The following is a 14,542-nucleotide window of genomic DNA, read 5'->3' as shown; positions in this document are numbered from 1 at the left end:
AATCTCAAATCAGAAAAATTCTAAGTAGTAAGCACTTTTCTTCTTTTTATGGCTTGCAAATCAATCAAGAATACCAAGTGTGGAGGACCTACCTGTTCTGTCAGCAAGGAAAGTAACCCCACTGAATTCTATAGGTTTAATTTTGCTTTAAAATAGTATAAATGTTGGACTGTTCTTCTCATAATTTGATACCATTTGGGTGATTTTGGCACTATATCAACTCTGACTGAGAGTAGTGTCATTCAGCTTTCTTTGGGGTAACCTCAATTTCATTGTAACTAACCCTAACCAATAAACTATTTAATATTATCTTATCCTAATTTTTTTTTTGTCATCATTTTATGGGTTGAAAACAAAAGGTTACTATCTATACTAAAAGGAAATGTTGTACAGTCAAGGCCTGAGTGTGCGATAAATGGAATCACTCAGTAACCTCTCTTTTCAATTGCTGTTAAAATGCCCACTATTTGCAAACATGCTGCCACTAAATAACCTCTATTTACAATTTTTGAAGTTGATACTATAGAAATATTAAGGGGTCACTAAATTTTGAATCTGACCTTTTAATTGTTTCTTTAATTACATTACTGTAGGGATTGATGTGTCCAAATTATTCAATCTCAACTGCTTGTGCATCAAGCAACTTTTGTATACTTAATGCTACAAACCATATTATCAGAGGTGAAGCTATAAGTGGCCCATTTTCATTTCACAAACTTTTTTCACTGGAGGTCTTATGCTGGAAATGCCTTTTTATTTTTTCATTTTCTTTTGTTCATTTAAAGTAAACATGATAATGAAATTCTGATGGTTACAGTTTGGGCAACTGATTTTAGTTATTGAGGGAATAATTAGAGATGAGAGGGGAAACATTGTTTTGAGCTTTTCAGGACCATTGGGGTTAGAAATTCTTTAAGAGAGAAATTTTAGCAATTCTATAAGGGCTAAAATTTGACTGCTGTCTATATAGGAATACAAGTTGAGGGAGAATGTTAAGTTGTCGTTAACTGGTTGAAAATTGGGGATGATGTGCCATGGATACTGCACTTTTCTGATTAGACATGCTAGATCTTTGGGATCTAACCTAAACTGCTCATTCATTTGGGTTCCTAGATCAACAAATAGTATGGATGACTCATTAGGTAGGGCTGGTGTGTCTTGGAAATATTTTTGTTGGGGTGAGCCTGGAGCAGGGGGATCACCATACAGATTGAGCATTGTTCTTATTATTAATAAATTTCTATTTTCAGTTGCATCTAAAAAGAGTTTACCTTGAATCATTATTTTCTTTATGGTTGTTGTCATTGCAGGCTTGGGGGGCTTTGTTGCATGCAGAGCACTTCACAGAGACATAGTGACCCAACTAAAGGTTTAAGTGAAAACTTATAGTAAACTTTAAGTTATGTTTGAAACTCACGAATGTGATATAACTGGGCCTATCCAAAAAGAAAATAAATAAAGAATTTTTTGATAGATAAAAATTATTTTAAGAATAAATTAATATCCAAGAAGAATCTTATCTACTTATGTGGATTATGGATTCCATCAAAAATTTTCCATAGTTTTTGGCATTTTTAATGTGAGAAATGATTTATGGATAGGATCGTGATGGATTTGTTATGGGAGAGGGAGCTGGTGTCCTGCTTTTAGAAGAACTAAAACATGCTAAGATACACTTTACCAAGTGTGGTTTTTATGAATAATTTCATTAGACTGGGTTCCTTGGAGGAAGATGCCAATTATGTAATTACACATGCTACATCAACACAGGCTGATGATCTCAAACAGTACCAACCGCTTATTCGTTGCTTAGGTTAGAATCCTGAGGTAATGTGAATGCATTTTATTTCTGTTTTCATTTCTTTCAATTATATAATGAGTTTTCACAATCACCATATGGCATGCTTGGTTATACCTTGATTATTGGAGCCAAGAGTTAATTCCACAAAATCAATGATTAGTCACCTACTAGGAGCCGCACGTGTTGTTGAAGCTGTTGCAACAGTACAAGTGAGCAGTTATATGGTTTTTGATATTTCATTCTTAAGAGTAATGAAAGTGCCCTTGTAGTTTACATCACACCAAATACTTTAATTTATATGATGGGCTTAATGAATATTCAATCATGGATATATTTAATTTACATCACACCAACTACTTTTTGATACCTCCATTACTTCCCCAAAGGGACAAATTACTAATACCAAACCTTTGAGGAAAACCAAGATGAAACTCCTTAGGAAGCACAAGGATTTCTATTTGTTTATTATGTGATCAATAAGACAAATTTTAGTGATAAAGAACAAATTTGGGAGGATAGAACAGAAGGAAAAAGTAACAAATAAAATATCATATACCGAGTATTATTAATATAAAAAACAACCAGGTATTACAATTGTAATATAAAATGAAACCATTGAAACAAGATATAGAAGTATATTGTTTACTGAAGTCTAAATGACCAGGAATCTTTCAAATAGTAAATTAGTTTGAAACCAAAAGGAATTCCCATGTTCTTCCAAACCTGATTGGTAAATTAAAGAAGAAACTAAGGACAGACCAACACGATTAGACTAAAGAAAAAACCAACGACCAACTATCTCTTCCAACCATATATTCATGAAACAATTTTTGGCACACAAGATCTTGACACAAGATCCAACCATAAGCCTTCTAACGGGTTGAAACTAAAAGATTATAAGATTGATGTTTTATTACTAATCAGGCAAAACTGCAAAAAAAAAAAAAAAAGGTGGGATTCAGGGCTGATGTGGACTGTGGGAGTGCACATAGGTTCCGTCCAGGGGATCCCTATCTTATAATAGGCCAGAAGATTGTAAATTGCAGAATTGGGTGGTCATCTAGCGAGTTTCCTTAGTTGACCCAGAATCTGTTCAAAGACAATGGAGCATTTTATGCTAATTTTCTACAAGATAAGCTAATTGGTTAGGTAAGCTTGCCCATACTTTCAATTTTGAAATATCAAAATACTTACAATAGTTTTGGCACAAAATCAATTTTCTCACTGTGTTTCTTGCTGTTATGTGTCCTCTGATCATTATCAACATTATCACCAAAGAAATTTGGACGCTGCCACCTCGATATCAGCTTATCTAAATTTGAGTCATCAAAGACATTCTCCAAGTAGAAATGCTTGTTGATAAGCTGCATTCTCCAAGGAGCAAGGATTAAATATCCCAATGCTTTCTCAATATTCTACCATATGAAAACCACAACAACAAATTTCAATAAACAAAAAGACATATGTACACTATGCTATAGACGCCTAAAAACACAGAAACATAAATGTTTATGATGAAATAGAATAAGGAAAGTTTGCTAGTGTCTCTAACACGAGGTTTCCTGTTGTAGTACATCTAATTCTTGGCCATAAAAATAGCCCAATCAAAAGTTGATGATTTCTAAGGACTTATTATTCAATATGAAATGTCATAGATGTGTTGGCCAGAGATTCTTGCACTTAGGGTGTGTTTGATAACAATTTTCAGACGTCCTGGTGTTTGAAAAACTTGTTTTTCATACACTACACTCGTTTGATGAGGCATCTGAAAAATGATCTGAATTTCGTTTTCAGATCTGAAGCTCAAAATGCGTAGCCCAGCTCTTAACATGCTCAGACACGTTTTAGAGTTAATAAAAAGTCAAAACTACCCTCTAACATTTTTGAAATGATGCACTGATGCCCTTGATTCCCCCCAAACCAAAAAACCTAGCCCATTTTTGTTTCAAACGTGAAAGAAATCTCCCTTGTGGAGATTGCTCCAGGTATGGCCGCAAGACCTTAATTTCTCTCATGTTAATTTGCTTCTTCTTCTTTGTCAAACATCAGATTTCTCACCGTAAATCTTCATTTTTTTAGGGGTTATAGTTGTGCTAGATGCCTAGCAAAGGTATCTTCTTGGTTTGTTTGGCTTGTTTATGTTTAACCATTGAGTCTCTTAAGTTTGTTAATAATCATATGCAAGTTGTAGATTATTTGATTTATTTATTGAATCTCTTAACTGTTGAGAAAACATCCATGCCTTGTTTTTCCCCCTTCCTGCTTTGTTTTGTACGATGCTTTGTCTGTTTATTGAATCTCTTCACTGTTGAGAAAACGTCCATGCTTTTTATATTTGATTTGTTTATTGAATCATCTCGACTTATCCTCTTCTTTTCCCATGTCCCCATCCATTAGTGTGGCTATGGACCAACTTAGACAATTACATCGTTAGTCTTGTAAAATTAAGGAAAATAAAATATTTTTTCTTTTAATAAGTCATAATCTCAGTATATGAACATCTGGGTTTCTGTAATTTGTATTGTATCTTCTTGCAAGATCAAATTAAGGCATTTTGTGTTATTTTTAATTTTTAATTATTTTAATTTTTATTAAGTATTAATTACTTTAATATTAGTCATCAATTATTTTTAATAATTTTAATTGTGTTATTTATTATTTTTTAGTCACATTATTTCAATATTATTTTTGAATTTCATAAATTATTTGATATGAAATTGTGCAAATTGAACTCAAAATTATCAAATAACTTGTTCTCGGGGTAAAATAGTAAAATCAGGGGAACTTCAGATGCTGAAGTGTTGATCCAACACAAATAATCTTATCTATTAAGAGCCTCTAAAATGTAGAAAAGCATCATAGTTCTTTTCAGATTTCAGACACTTTTAATATATATATTTTTTAATTTTTCAGATTTCAGATTTATCAAATGCCACCTTAGTGTGACCCTGCCTGATTTTGTGGGGCATTGATTAGTTGGTAAGCAAAGAAAGCTGTGGTCCGTGGAGACTCTTTTTCTCATGTCAGGTATCATGAATTATAATCAAGATTTGCTCTTCACACCCACATTGCACTAGTTACTTTTTTGGAACATCTCCTGTATTAATTTATATATTGTCATTTATGGGGAGACTCAAACATATTTATACCTTTCTTGATGTGGGAGCTGTGGAAGGCGAGGAACAAGAAAGCTTTTTCATTGGCTTCAATAGCTCCCATTCGAATCGAGATGGATTCAGCTCAAAAGAACAATGATGAAAGCACCCCTGTATAAATGGAGCCTTGGAGAGGAATAACCCTCCAAACTTAGCTTTAGAAAATATTAGAAGAGGACATCAAACAATTAGGGCCCATAAACATGATATGTGTACAGAATAGATACTATTGTGTTTATTCTTGATTGGTGAGGGTGCTCAAAATGTAGTTTATGTTTTTCAGGCAAGGTTTACTTTCATGTCAAGAGCAATCGGTAGGGCTGAAAAAAAATGGATTGGATGCAAAATTGATTCGTTAATACTTAGATTCACATCAAATCTTGTCTGCCAGATTTATATTGAATTCAAATCAAACTTAGACTGAAAATTAAACTAAAAATTGTCAAAATATTATATTATATTGATAAGAACATAGGTGTCAATGGACCTATATTTGACCCAAGATATACTTAAGGGTGTTAATGGACCGTTTTGGATTGGACCCTGTCCAGTCCAAAATCAAATTGGACACACCTACAAGGTATATTGGATTGGGCCAATCCGGTCGAAAATATTTATTAGATTGGATTGGACCTGATCCGTCTGTAATAGGTTTATATCGAATTGGGTTGAAATAAGTCAATGTCTAATCCATTGATATAAGATAAGAATATAGATGTCAATGAACTAGGTTTGGGTTAAAACCAATCTAAATCAAAACAAATTGAAACAGATTGGACGGTTCAAACATTGAATTGGACCAATCCAAAATATTCATTAGATTGAATTAAACCTAATCCATTTACAATGGGCTCACATTGGACTGGATCGGATTGGACCAAATCCAGTCCAGTTGACACCATACTCGCTCCGAAAAAATAATCCCATTCATAAATTTGTCGTTTACTGTTAGCTTTTTAAACTAAACAGTTTGTTCGGGCCCCGGGCTGCTGCTAGCAGTAGTAAGTAGCAGATAGCAGCTAACGGCTAAAAATTTCAGTATAATTTGTTTTCTTTTGAAGTACAAATTAACGGCCACGGACAGTCTGGCTGCTGCAATGTCTTTGCCTTTTCTCCCTTTGTCTCTTCCAGGTTACAACGGGCGGTGGGTTAGTGGGAAGTGGGGACAATAATAATCTTATCTGTATTTCTGACAAGCGCTTTAACCTTTATTTTGAAGTTTGACTTTTATAAAAACCTCCCTTCATATTTGGGGTGGATGGTCCAACTCAGCGGGATGATAAATACTTAGGCTTAGAGATTCTGAAGCGTTCTTTGTTTACCCCTTTTATGTTCATTTTTATATTTAGTTTTTTTAGGGTAAATTGTTGAAAGTTTTTTGACTTTTGATGAAATTTGTCATGAAGTTTGGTAATTGCAATCATCTCCTTTTAAAGTGTTTTGACATAGTTGCAGGGTTTTTAAAAAGAGGCATAAAAATATCCAAAATAACTTATGTAATTATTATTGAGTGAGCCAGGATCTCTTACTGACAGAACCCTGCCCATATTTATCGCAGTCATACATGGAGAACATCTCATCCTCTGCATGGTATTTATGCAAAGAGAGATGTTTCCAATTCACGGGGGGTGGTGTATTGTGGTAGACGTCGGTAGGAGATCCGGATTCTATTGAGGCTGGTTTTTATAGATAAAATACTACAAATTTTATAAACAATAAAAAATAGAGAATTTAAAGTTGCAGCTTTGGAAGGGTTTGGGTCAGTGATTCATATGAGGAGAAAATTTTGAAATTTTTGTCAAAAGTAACCACATGAGTATTTTGGATTTGCATACCTCTTTTTAGAAGATTTTAATAAAGGGGATATACATGAACTATGTGAAAAATTTATGGGTGGTGATTGCAATTACCAAAATTCAGGAGAAGAAAATTCAGGGGAGGTTTTAGAAATTTACCTTTCTTTTTTTTTAAAAAAAATAACTAGTGTAAGTGTAACAGCATGTACCATGTGCATGTGCATAACTTCACATTGGCGCCCCACTTGCACATATCAGCATGCATTGGGAACATCTTCCATACTTTGTCATTGGGAGATGTTCCCAATACATGGTTGGGATGTGTTGTGTGCACATACGAATTCTATATGCACGATAAAAAAAAAGTAAAGGGGATGTTTGGTATCGATGTTGATTTCTCAAAAATCGCTGCCATGCCGGAGCCACATCATTGCTAGAGAAATTGTTACTGAAATTTCTGTTTATTTGGTTGGTTTTGGTGATTTTTGGGATATTGATCAATTTTTTTTTTAAAGTCAGCCCTTTTTCAAAAAATTCACCATTTTTAGTGATTCCTGTGTTTTCTAAATAATTCCTATTTTTTGAAGATGAATGTGGCACTGAATAATAACTTCAATGCAAAAATAGTTGGCCCTTTAGAATCAAATACCAAACAGACTCAAAGCCAATTTCTTAAAAGTTAACTTACATGGCAAAAATGATACCAAACAATAAAATCTACTGATTTTTGAAAAATCACCAATTTCGAAAATAACCAATTTTTGAAAAATCGATATGAAAGAATTGGCATGAAAGCCAAACATCACCAAAAACACCTTATATGTAGGATACTGTAATGTAAATTGAGGCCATGTTTGGAATGAATGTCATTTCTTGAGAGGTGTTTTTTTGAGAAAATGGTATTATATTGGTACGTTGTTTTCTTAAAAAACCGTTTTCCCTTTTTTTTTGTTTGTAATCGCTGTTGATTGCCGCGGCAGAGGCATTTTTCAATGCTACATCAGCATAATATTGCTAGCACCAGTCAAAAAATGAGAAAACATAAAAAAACACGTTTTCTCATACCACACATTTTCCAATTTCCAAAGCATGGTATGAGAAAATGTTTTTATGAAAATGTAAACCCAAACAACAGGCATGTAGCCAAGTGGTTTAACTTTTACCACCTCCATGGAAACCAAGACAAGTATCTACTTTATATAGTATACACTAAAAAAATAAACGGTGATTAAACATAATACAATAAACATGATTACTTTTTTATTTAAATATTACATATTACACATTATAAGCAATGGGAACATAGAGCAGGGTGCAGGGTGCAGGTGAGGTCCATTAGCCTTAATTACACGGGAAAATCTTGCTCCATATTTGGAGGGATACCAAGTGACCATCCCACCGATTAGGTCATTGTCCTACAACAATATTTCTTTAAAGTAAGAATTGACTTTTGACCCAAATTGAAATGAAACTGGCCATTTGATTTCTTCTTCCTCATGCAGAACCCCGCTATTTGTTTGCGGTGCAAGTGCTTAAATTTTTCTTGATAAATGAAATTGTAATATTATACTAATATTTAAATGCCGTACCATTATAATTATAATTAGATGTGTTTATAGGCCGGGCTCGGGTTTAACTTTTACTCAATTTTAAATGGACCCTTCTCGAAACCCAAGTCCGATATAATGTAAAATCAGGCCCGAATCTTGGCTCGTGAACAGTCTAATTATGATATAGGTGCTTTTGTCACTTTTTTTCTATACTTTATATCACTTTTCAATCCTTCAAGGAATGAATTATATTGTTTGAATTTATTTCATCCCCATAAATAAATTTATTTAATCCCACCCCATGTGACCGGTTCCTTACCCTCCAAAAAAAAGAGGAATGACCAAGTTGGTCTCCTTACTACCGACACGTTTGGCTACATGAATAGTATTTATTATCAACCCACTAAATCCAACTAACCTTTTATCTTTTTCTTTTGTCCTTTGTCCTTTGTCTTGATGAGTGCAACTAACTCAAATTGCAAGACTTTTATGGACATGGAATTACCAAAATATCCAAATGTCCCTTAATATTATATATTGAGTAAATTAATTGAAGGGCTGTTTAACTAAATGACTTATTGCTATGTTTTAAAGTTGATTAAAAGATAAATTTACCCAATTTCAGTTTCAGCCATTAAAAAGCCCACGATCTTCTTAAAAACTTATTCACTAAAAGATAAATCAATAAGCTTTTTTCAGTTGTTACCAAATACTCGCCAAACAATCAACATATAATACAAAAAGACTGATAGAAAAACTTTTTAAACACTCACCACAAAGTTCGAATTATTATGTTTTTTTAGGTCAAGAACAATAGTAGAATTATATTAAAGCATCAACATACGCCATATATACATCATTGAAAATATTTTGATCAACCACAATTGAACATCATTAGGTGTCATGAAGAAAATTGTTTTGAAAGTATGGATTAGGTTGAAGTTATAACTCAAAATTTTAAATTTTTTAAGGGTGTTGGGAGTCAGGCTCTAGGGCTGATGGTTCAATATTGCTTTATTAAAAAAAAAAAAACCTCTAGGACTGCATTTGACATTCTTTATTTTAAGGATTTATTTCATTTTTGCAGTTAAAAACTTAATGTTCATAAAGGACATTTTAATTGCAAAAAGGAAATAAATCTTTAAAAGAAAGAATGCCAAATGCAGCCTAAAACACTTTCAAGGATCCAAAGCAAGATAAGTTATGTCCTACATTCTTTATTGGGAAAACAGGGAAAAGTTATTTACAATACAAACTTGTAATGATATTGATCTATGGGGTGTTACATGAATTTCAATTCAATATGATGCTTAAATAAAATTTTAAATTAACTCCTAAGACGATTAAGGAAAATAAAAACAAAGGTCGGAGGTGAATGGGCAAATCCAGTTTCTTAAGAAGAAAAAAGTTTTTTCTTTTCCATACAATAAGAAGAAAATGTTTTAAGACCATCTAAGCGTGCCTTCAAATTTCTACATCATTTGGATGGCTAAATATTATATTATGATCTTTAAATCAGATCAATGAGTTAAGACATTTGAAGAAATACAATAAAAAAAAATATCTTTTCATCTTTTTTTTTTACCCTTTTATCTTTACTGGCACATGCCATTACACTAATAATCTAAAATTACATTTTTCATTGATACAATTGGAATTGGAGCATTACCAAATCAAGCACCCAGTATTTTTATTAACTAAAATGTTTGCAAGGTTATTTTTATCAAATTACTCTATATGTGAGTAGGGGTGAGCATGGGCCGGTTCGGTTTGGTTTTATGGAGAACCTAGAAGTTTGGAACTTACCATATAGGGGTCAGTTCCAGGTTTTTGGAACCGGAACCTACTCTATGAAGGTCGGTTCTGGCTTCAGCGGTTTTGGGGTTGGTTTCAAGGTCCACCCATGGAACTTGTTCTTTCTTTAATCTCATCCTTCAAAAAAAAAAAAACATGATAATATATAGTTTAAAATTTATATTTTTTTATTGATTAAATTGACTAATTTAATATGTAGATTATCATAATATATTAATATATGGTTCAAAATTTGTCATTTTAATTTAAATTTTGTAAATATTAACTTTTATCTAGGATATAAAAAAAATATATTTTCCATATCATATCGGATGAGATGGACCAATCACCTTTGACTTTCTGTTTGGATGAATACAGGGTATCGCAGGCAACCGGTTTCAACAACAATTAAAAATAATAAAAGATGTTAACGTCTTTCCGTTCGTTCTTCCTCCTCGGATGAATCTCTCCCACAGCCGTCTCTTTCTCTCTCTTACTCAAACTTCACATCACTGGCGAGGACGGAACCAGCAGTGGCATCTAACCACCGGTAAATCTCTATCTCCTCTTTCTCTGTTTTTCTCTCCTTCTCTCTCTGTACTCGATATCATATTTGATTTTCTTTATGTTCTCCATGGACGACACCAACCGGCAACGGCAAACACATTTCTAGGTGTTATCTCATTTGCTAGACACTGTTATTAGATCCCTCTTCTCTACATTTGTGTTGGAGTGGGAATGACGAGCCTTGTTCTCTTGTAGGTGGCTTGCGGGCCATATTGACAGACCAGAATAAGTGCTGGAGTGACAGAACTTGCAGCAGGGATCTACACAACGAGGTATTGGTGGAATTAATGAAAAAGAAACTTGGAATACATGTATATTTGTAGGTTGATTCTTGATTCTTAGGGTTGCTTTTGGCAGCTTGAAAATGAATTCCATTGCTCGTTTAATGTCTATTTCATGCAATTGCCAAACTTCAATTCATACTTTGTTAATGTGCAGTAAGTTTACAGAACAAAAATTCATTAGTACCTATACCCTTCAAGATGAAACTTGTCATGATCAAATACTGAATAATTTAAGTGCCCATTTATTCAGCTAAAAATGTTTGAATCTGATATCAAAGGGCAAAACTTCTTAAGAATGAATTAGCCACTGATCTTTAGGCCAGAAAACGTACTGTAAATTTTTTTTCAGAGCAAATTTGTTCCCTTGAAGTTCGACCAGAAGAGGGAGCTCGAAGAAGTTGACCAGAAGAGGGAACTCGAAGGATATAAGAACGGGTAACAGAAGAGGTTCTAGATATGATATGGTTAACATATAAAAAAATAAAATTACCGGTTACTTACATAACTCAAGTAACTGCTGTATACGTGGCAGTAGCAGAGGTTTTAGATATGATATGGTATATAGTCCGACCCATTTATTATACATATAAAAATATTAAAATGAAAACAAATGGTCAAATTATTTAAGTAAATTGATGGTCAAGTGAGACCATGGCTCTTGTAACCATGAGTGCTTGGCCTCAAATCTTTTCATCCTTAAAAATATTTTGAGGTTTATTTCCAGCAAGTTTGGTTCCAAGGTTGGTTCATCAGGTTGGTTCAGGTAGGGTAAACCCCTAGGCCCTAGAACCAACCTAGGTGGGGGTCAGTTCTAAGAATTTGGAACTAGATCCTACCCTGTAACAAATCAGGTAGAGTCAGTTCAAAGCCGGTTCAAGGTTGATTCTGGGTAGAACCTACCCATTTGCTCACCCCTATATGTGAGTAAGAGTATGCATTTCAAAATGTCCATAAAAAGATTATGCATTTGAAATCAAATTCAAACGAAAAAAGTTTTTTTTTTTTTTTCATGGGGTTACATAATGGGGGTAGCCCTTCTCAAACTCATATCACTCATCCCTATTAAAGGCAAAATTTGACCCATAAGTCTTATCTCCAACCAACCGAAGACCTTACCAACTAGACCTATTCATGGGTTGAGCTTGGGCTTGGCTTTTGTCAAAATTCTAATGGGCCCGGCTCGAAAACCAAGCCCGAGATAGTGTAAACTTGGGCCTGAAGCCCGACCCGTGATCAGGCCTATTACCAATTAAGCCTTAATACCTCTATGAAAGGAGGTGACTTGAAGGTGCCAACCAGAGCTGATCTATGTAGATGTCAATGTGGGCAATTGCCTCTACTAACATTTGAAAAAGTTTTATGTATTTAAAAAGAAACTTTTTTTTTTTTTTACAATTGCCCCCACTCAAATATACAAGAATGACTTGTATGAAACCTCCATCCAAGGACAAACATTACCCCTGAGAACTAAAGGGGATCGAAATCATCTATTCTCTTTTTAAGTTTAGGGTTAGAACAGGTTACTAGATTGTGGAGGAGGAAATCAGGGAGAGGAATCAGGTAGAGTCCTTCTTTCCATCTCTATTCATTTTGAAGGACAAAATGCACTTCAATTTGTTGATGTCTTTTCTCCTTTGGGGTGAGATCTTTCACTTGGTGTTTTACAATCCTTAGTTTCTCTTTAGAGTGAATATTTTAATCTCATTTTTTTCTAATTACTCAAGTGTTATCACTAAGATATTGTAATCCACTGATGCCAGCTAGCTTTCTATTAAAGTTTATGATTGGTTGTAGTGGAGACCTAGAATCAAACCCAACCTTCATCCCCTAAAAATAAATAAATAAATAAGGAGGTAATTTGAGCAATCCATTTTTATATGTAATTAATTTTATGTTTTTCTGCATATAAGATCAAACATATATTGTTTTTAAAATGATAACAATATTCTTTTCCATAAACATACAAAAGATCCATAATTATTTCTGCCTTGCCACGTGGCATAGTTTTGTCCCAAACTCTACTTCCTTCTCTACTCCACCCTCCCTAGTTCAGGGTCAACCTTATATACATTCTCTCTCTCTCTCACACACATATACCTGTTAGCTAGCTATATGCATCACCTTGTATTGGTTACATGTATATTAGACAATTATTTCTACTCCAAAAAACAAAAAGTCCAATTTAAGTTTTAAACTTTGAATATGAAATTACCTATAAACATGGGTTTATTTTGCATATATATAGATTCCCAATATTTGTGTGATAAACTTTTATAATTCTTTTTGAATAAGGATAAATTTTTATAATAATGGTATTAATGCTTTGAAGGTGGAAGAATTCTTGCTTTATGGAAAGATTTTTTTGCTTCCTTCATTTTAATTTGTTATGCAAAGTCAATTTCTTTCTTTTTTTAGGTTAATACAAAGAAAAAGGTGATCATCTAAATTATTAGTTTTTGTTTCCATCATTGTGCAAAGCATTTGTTCCTTTTTTGGTTAATAATCTTAAAAAGAATTAAAGATAAGTGTTATAGTCTTTCCTTAGTTATTCAGCTTCGTTGAGAAAAATCTAGATGGGGTATTTAGATGGTGTGATCGAGCCGAATGGAGTCAAGTGTTTGAGCTGCTTAAGCTCAATTCAACTCAAAAACTCGGAGCTTGAAACTCAACTTGAGTTCAACTGACTTTTGAGTTTCTTACTCAAATTCAATTGGAGTTGAAACTTGTGAGCTATTTGAGCCTAATTAAGAAAATATTATAAATAAAAGCATATTAAGAAATTTATATTATAAATAAAAATATACAAAAATAATATTTTATTATAAAGCTTGATTAGGCTTGTGAGTTGGTCAAGCCAAGTATTGAAAGCCTAAACTTGATTGGAGTTGAACTTGATTAAACTTGATTATATTTGAGTGAATTTCAAGTATTTAGCAAGCTAAGTTTGAATAGCTAACTATTTGGCTTGGCTAATTCACACCCTTATCCTTAATATTCCATACCACAAGATACTCAATAATAAATCCAATCTGAATTTGTTGATGGATCTTGGGTTTGTAGGGTTGGTTTATTAGGACAGTTCAAACTCTATAGCTAAGCTAGTACAATTTTATTAAATTTTTAAAAGCCTGATAGGCAAATTTAATTCATAATTACAAGACTATAGAAAACAACCAGCAAGGGAAGTGAAAATGCAACATAAAAAAGGTAGAGTAATCTTGTTGTGCAAAGGAAGATAATCAAAAGCACCCAGAGAGAATAACTCAAGAATCCTAGTACAATGACTTCTTGTATTTCTTCCTTTATTCCCTATTTTAGAGGGGCGAGTCAAAAGAATAAGAAAAAGACTAGAAATTTGCGCAATTCTGACGGTAAGTAATAAACTCAAAATTAACCACCTAATAAGACTAAATTTGATTAATAAGCCTTTAAGCCTGGTTATTTGACCATAAATCTACTGATTTTTTTTTGCTCATTTTCAAAATATCTTATATCATTATCATCATCATCTAAGCCTTCTCCAAACCATATGCAGTCATTTACATGAATCATGTTCGCCTTTCAATATATTTGGTGTTATATCCATTCTTAAAAT

This window comes from Nelumbo lutea, chromosome 6 (assembly GCF_056320005.1).
Source record: "Nelumbo lutea isolate HS-2025 chromosome 6, American lotus-T2T, whole genome shotgun sequence".
Classification (NCBI taxonomy): Eukaryota; Viridiplantae; Streptophyta; class Magnoliopsida; order Proteales; family Nelumbonaceae; genus Nelumbo; species Nelumbo lutea.
Note: the sequence above shows the minus strand (reverse complement) of the source record.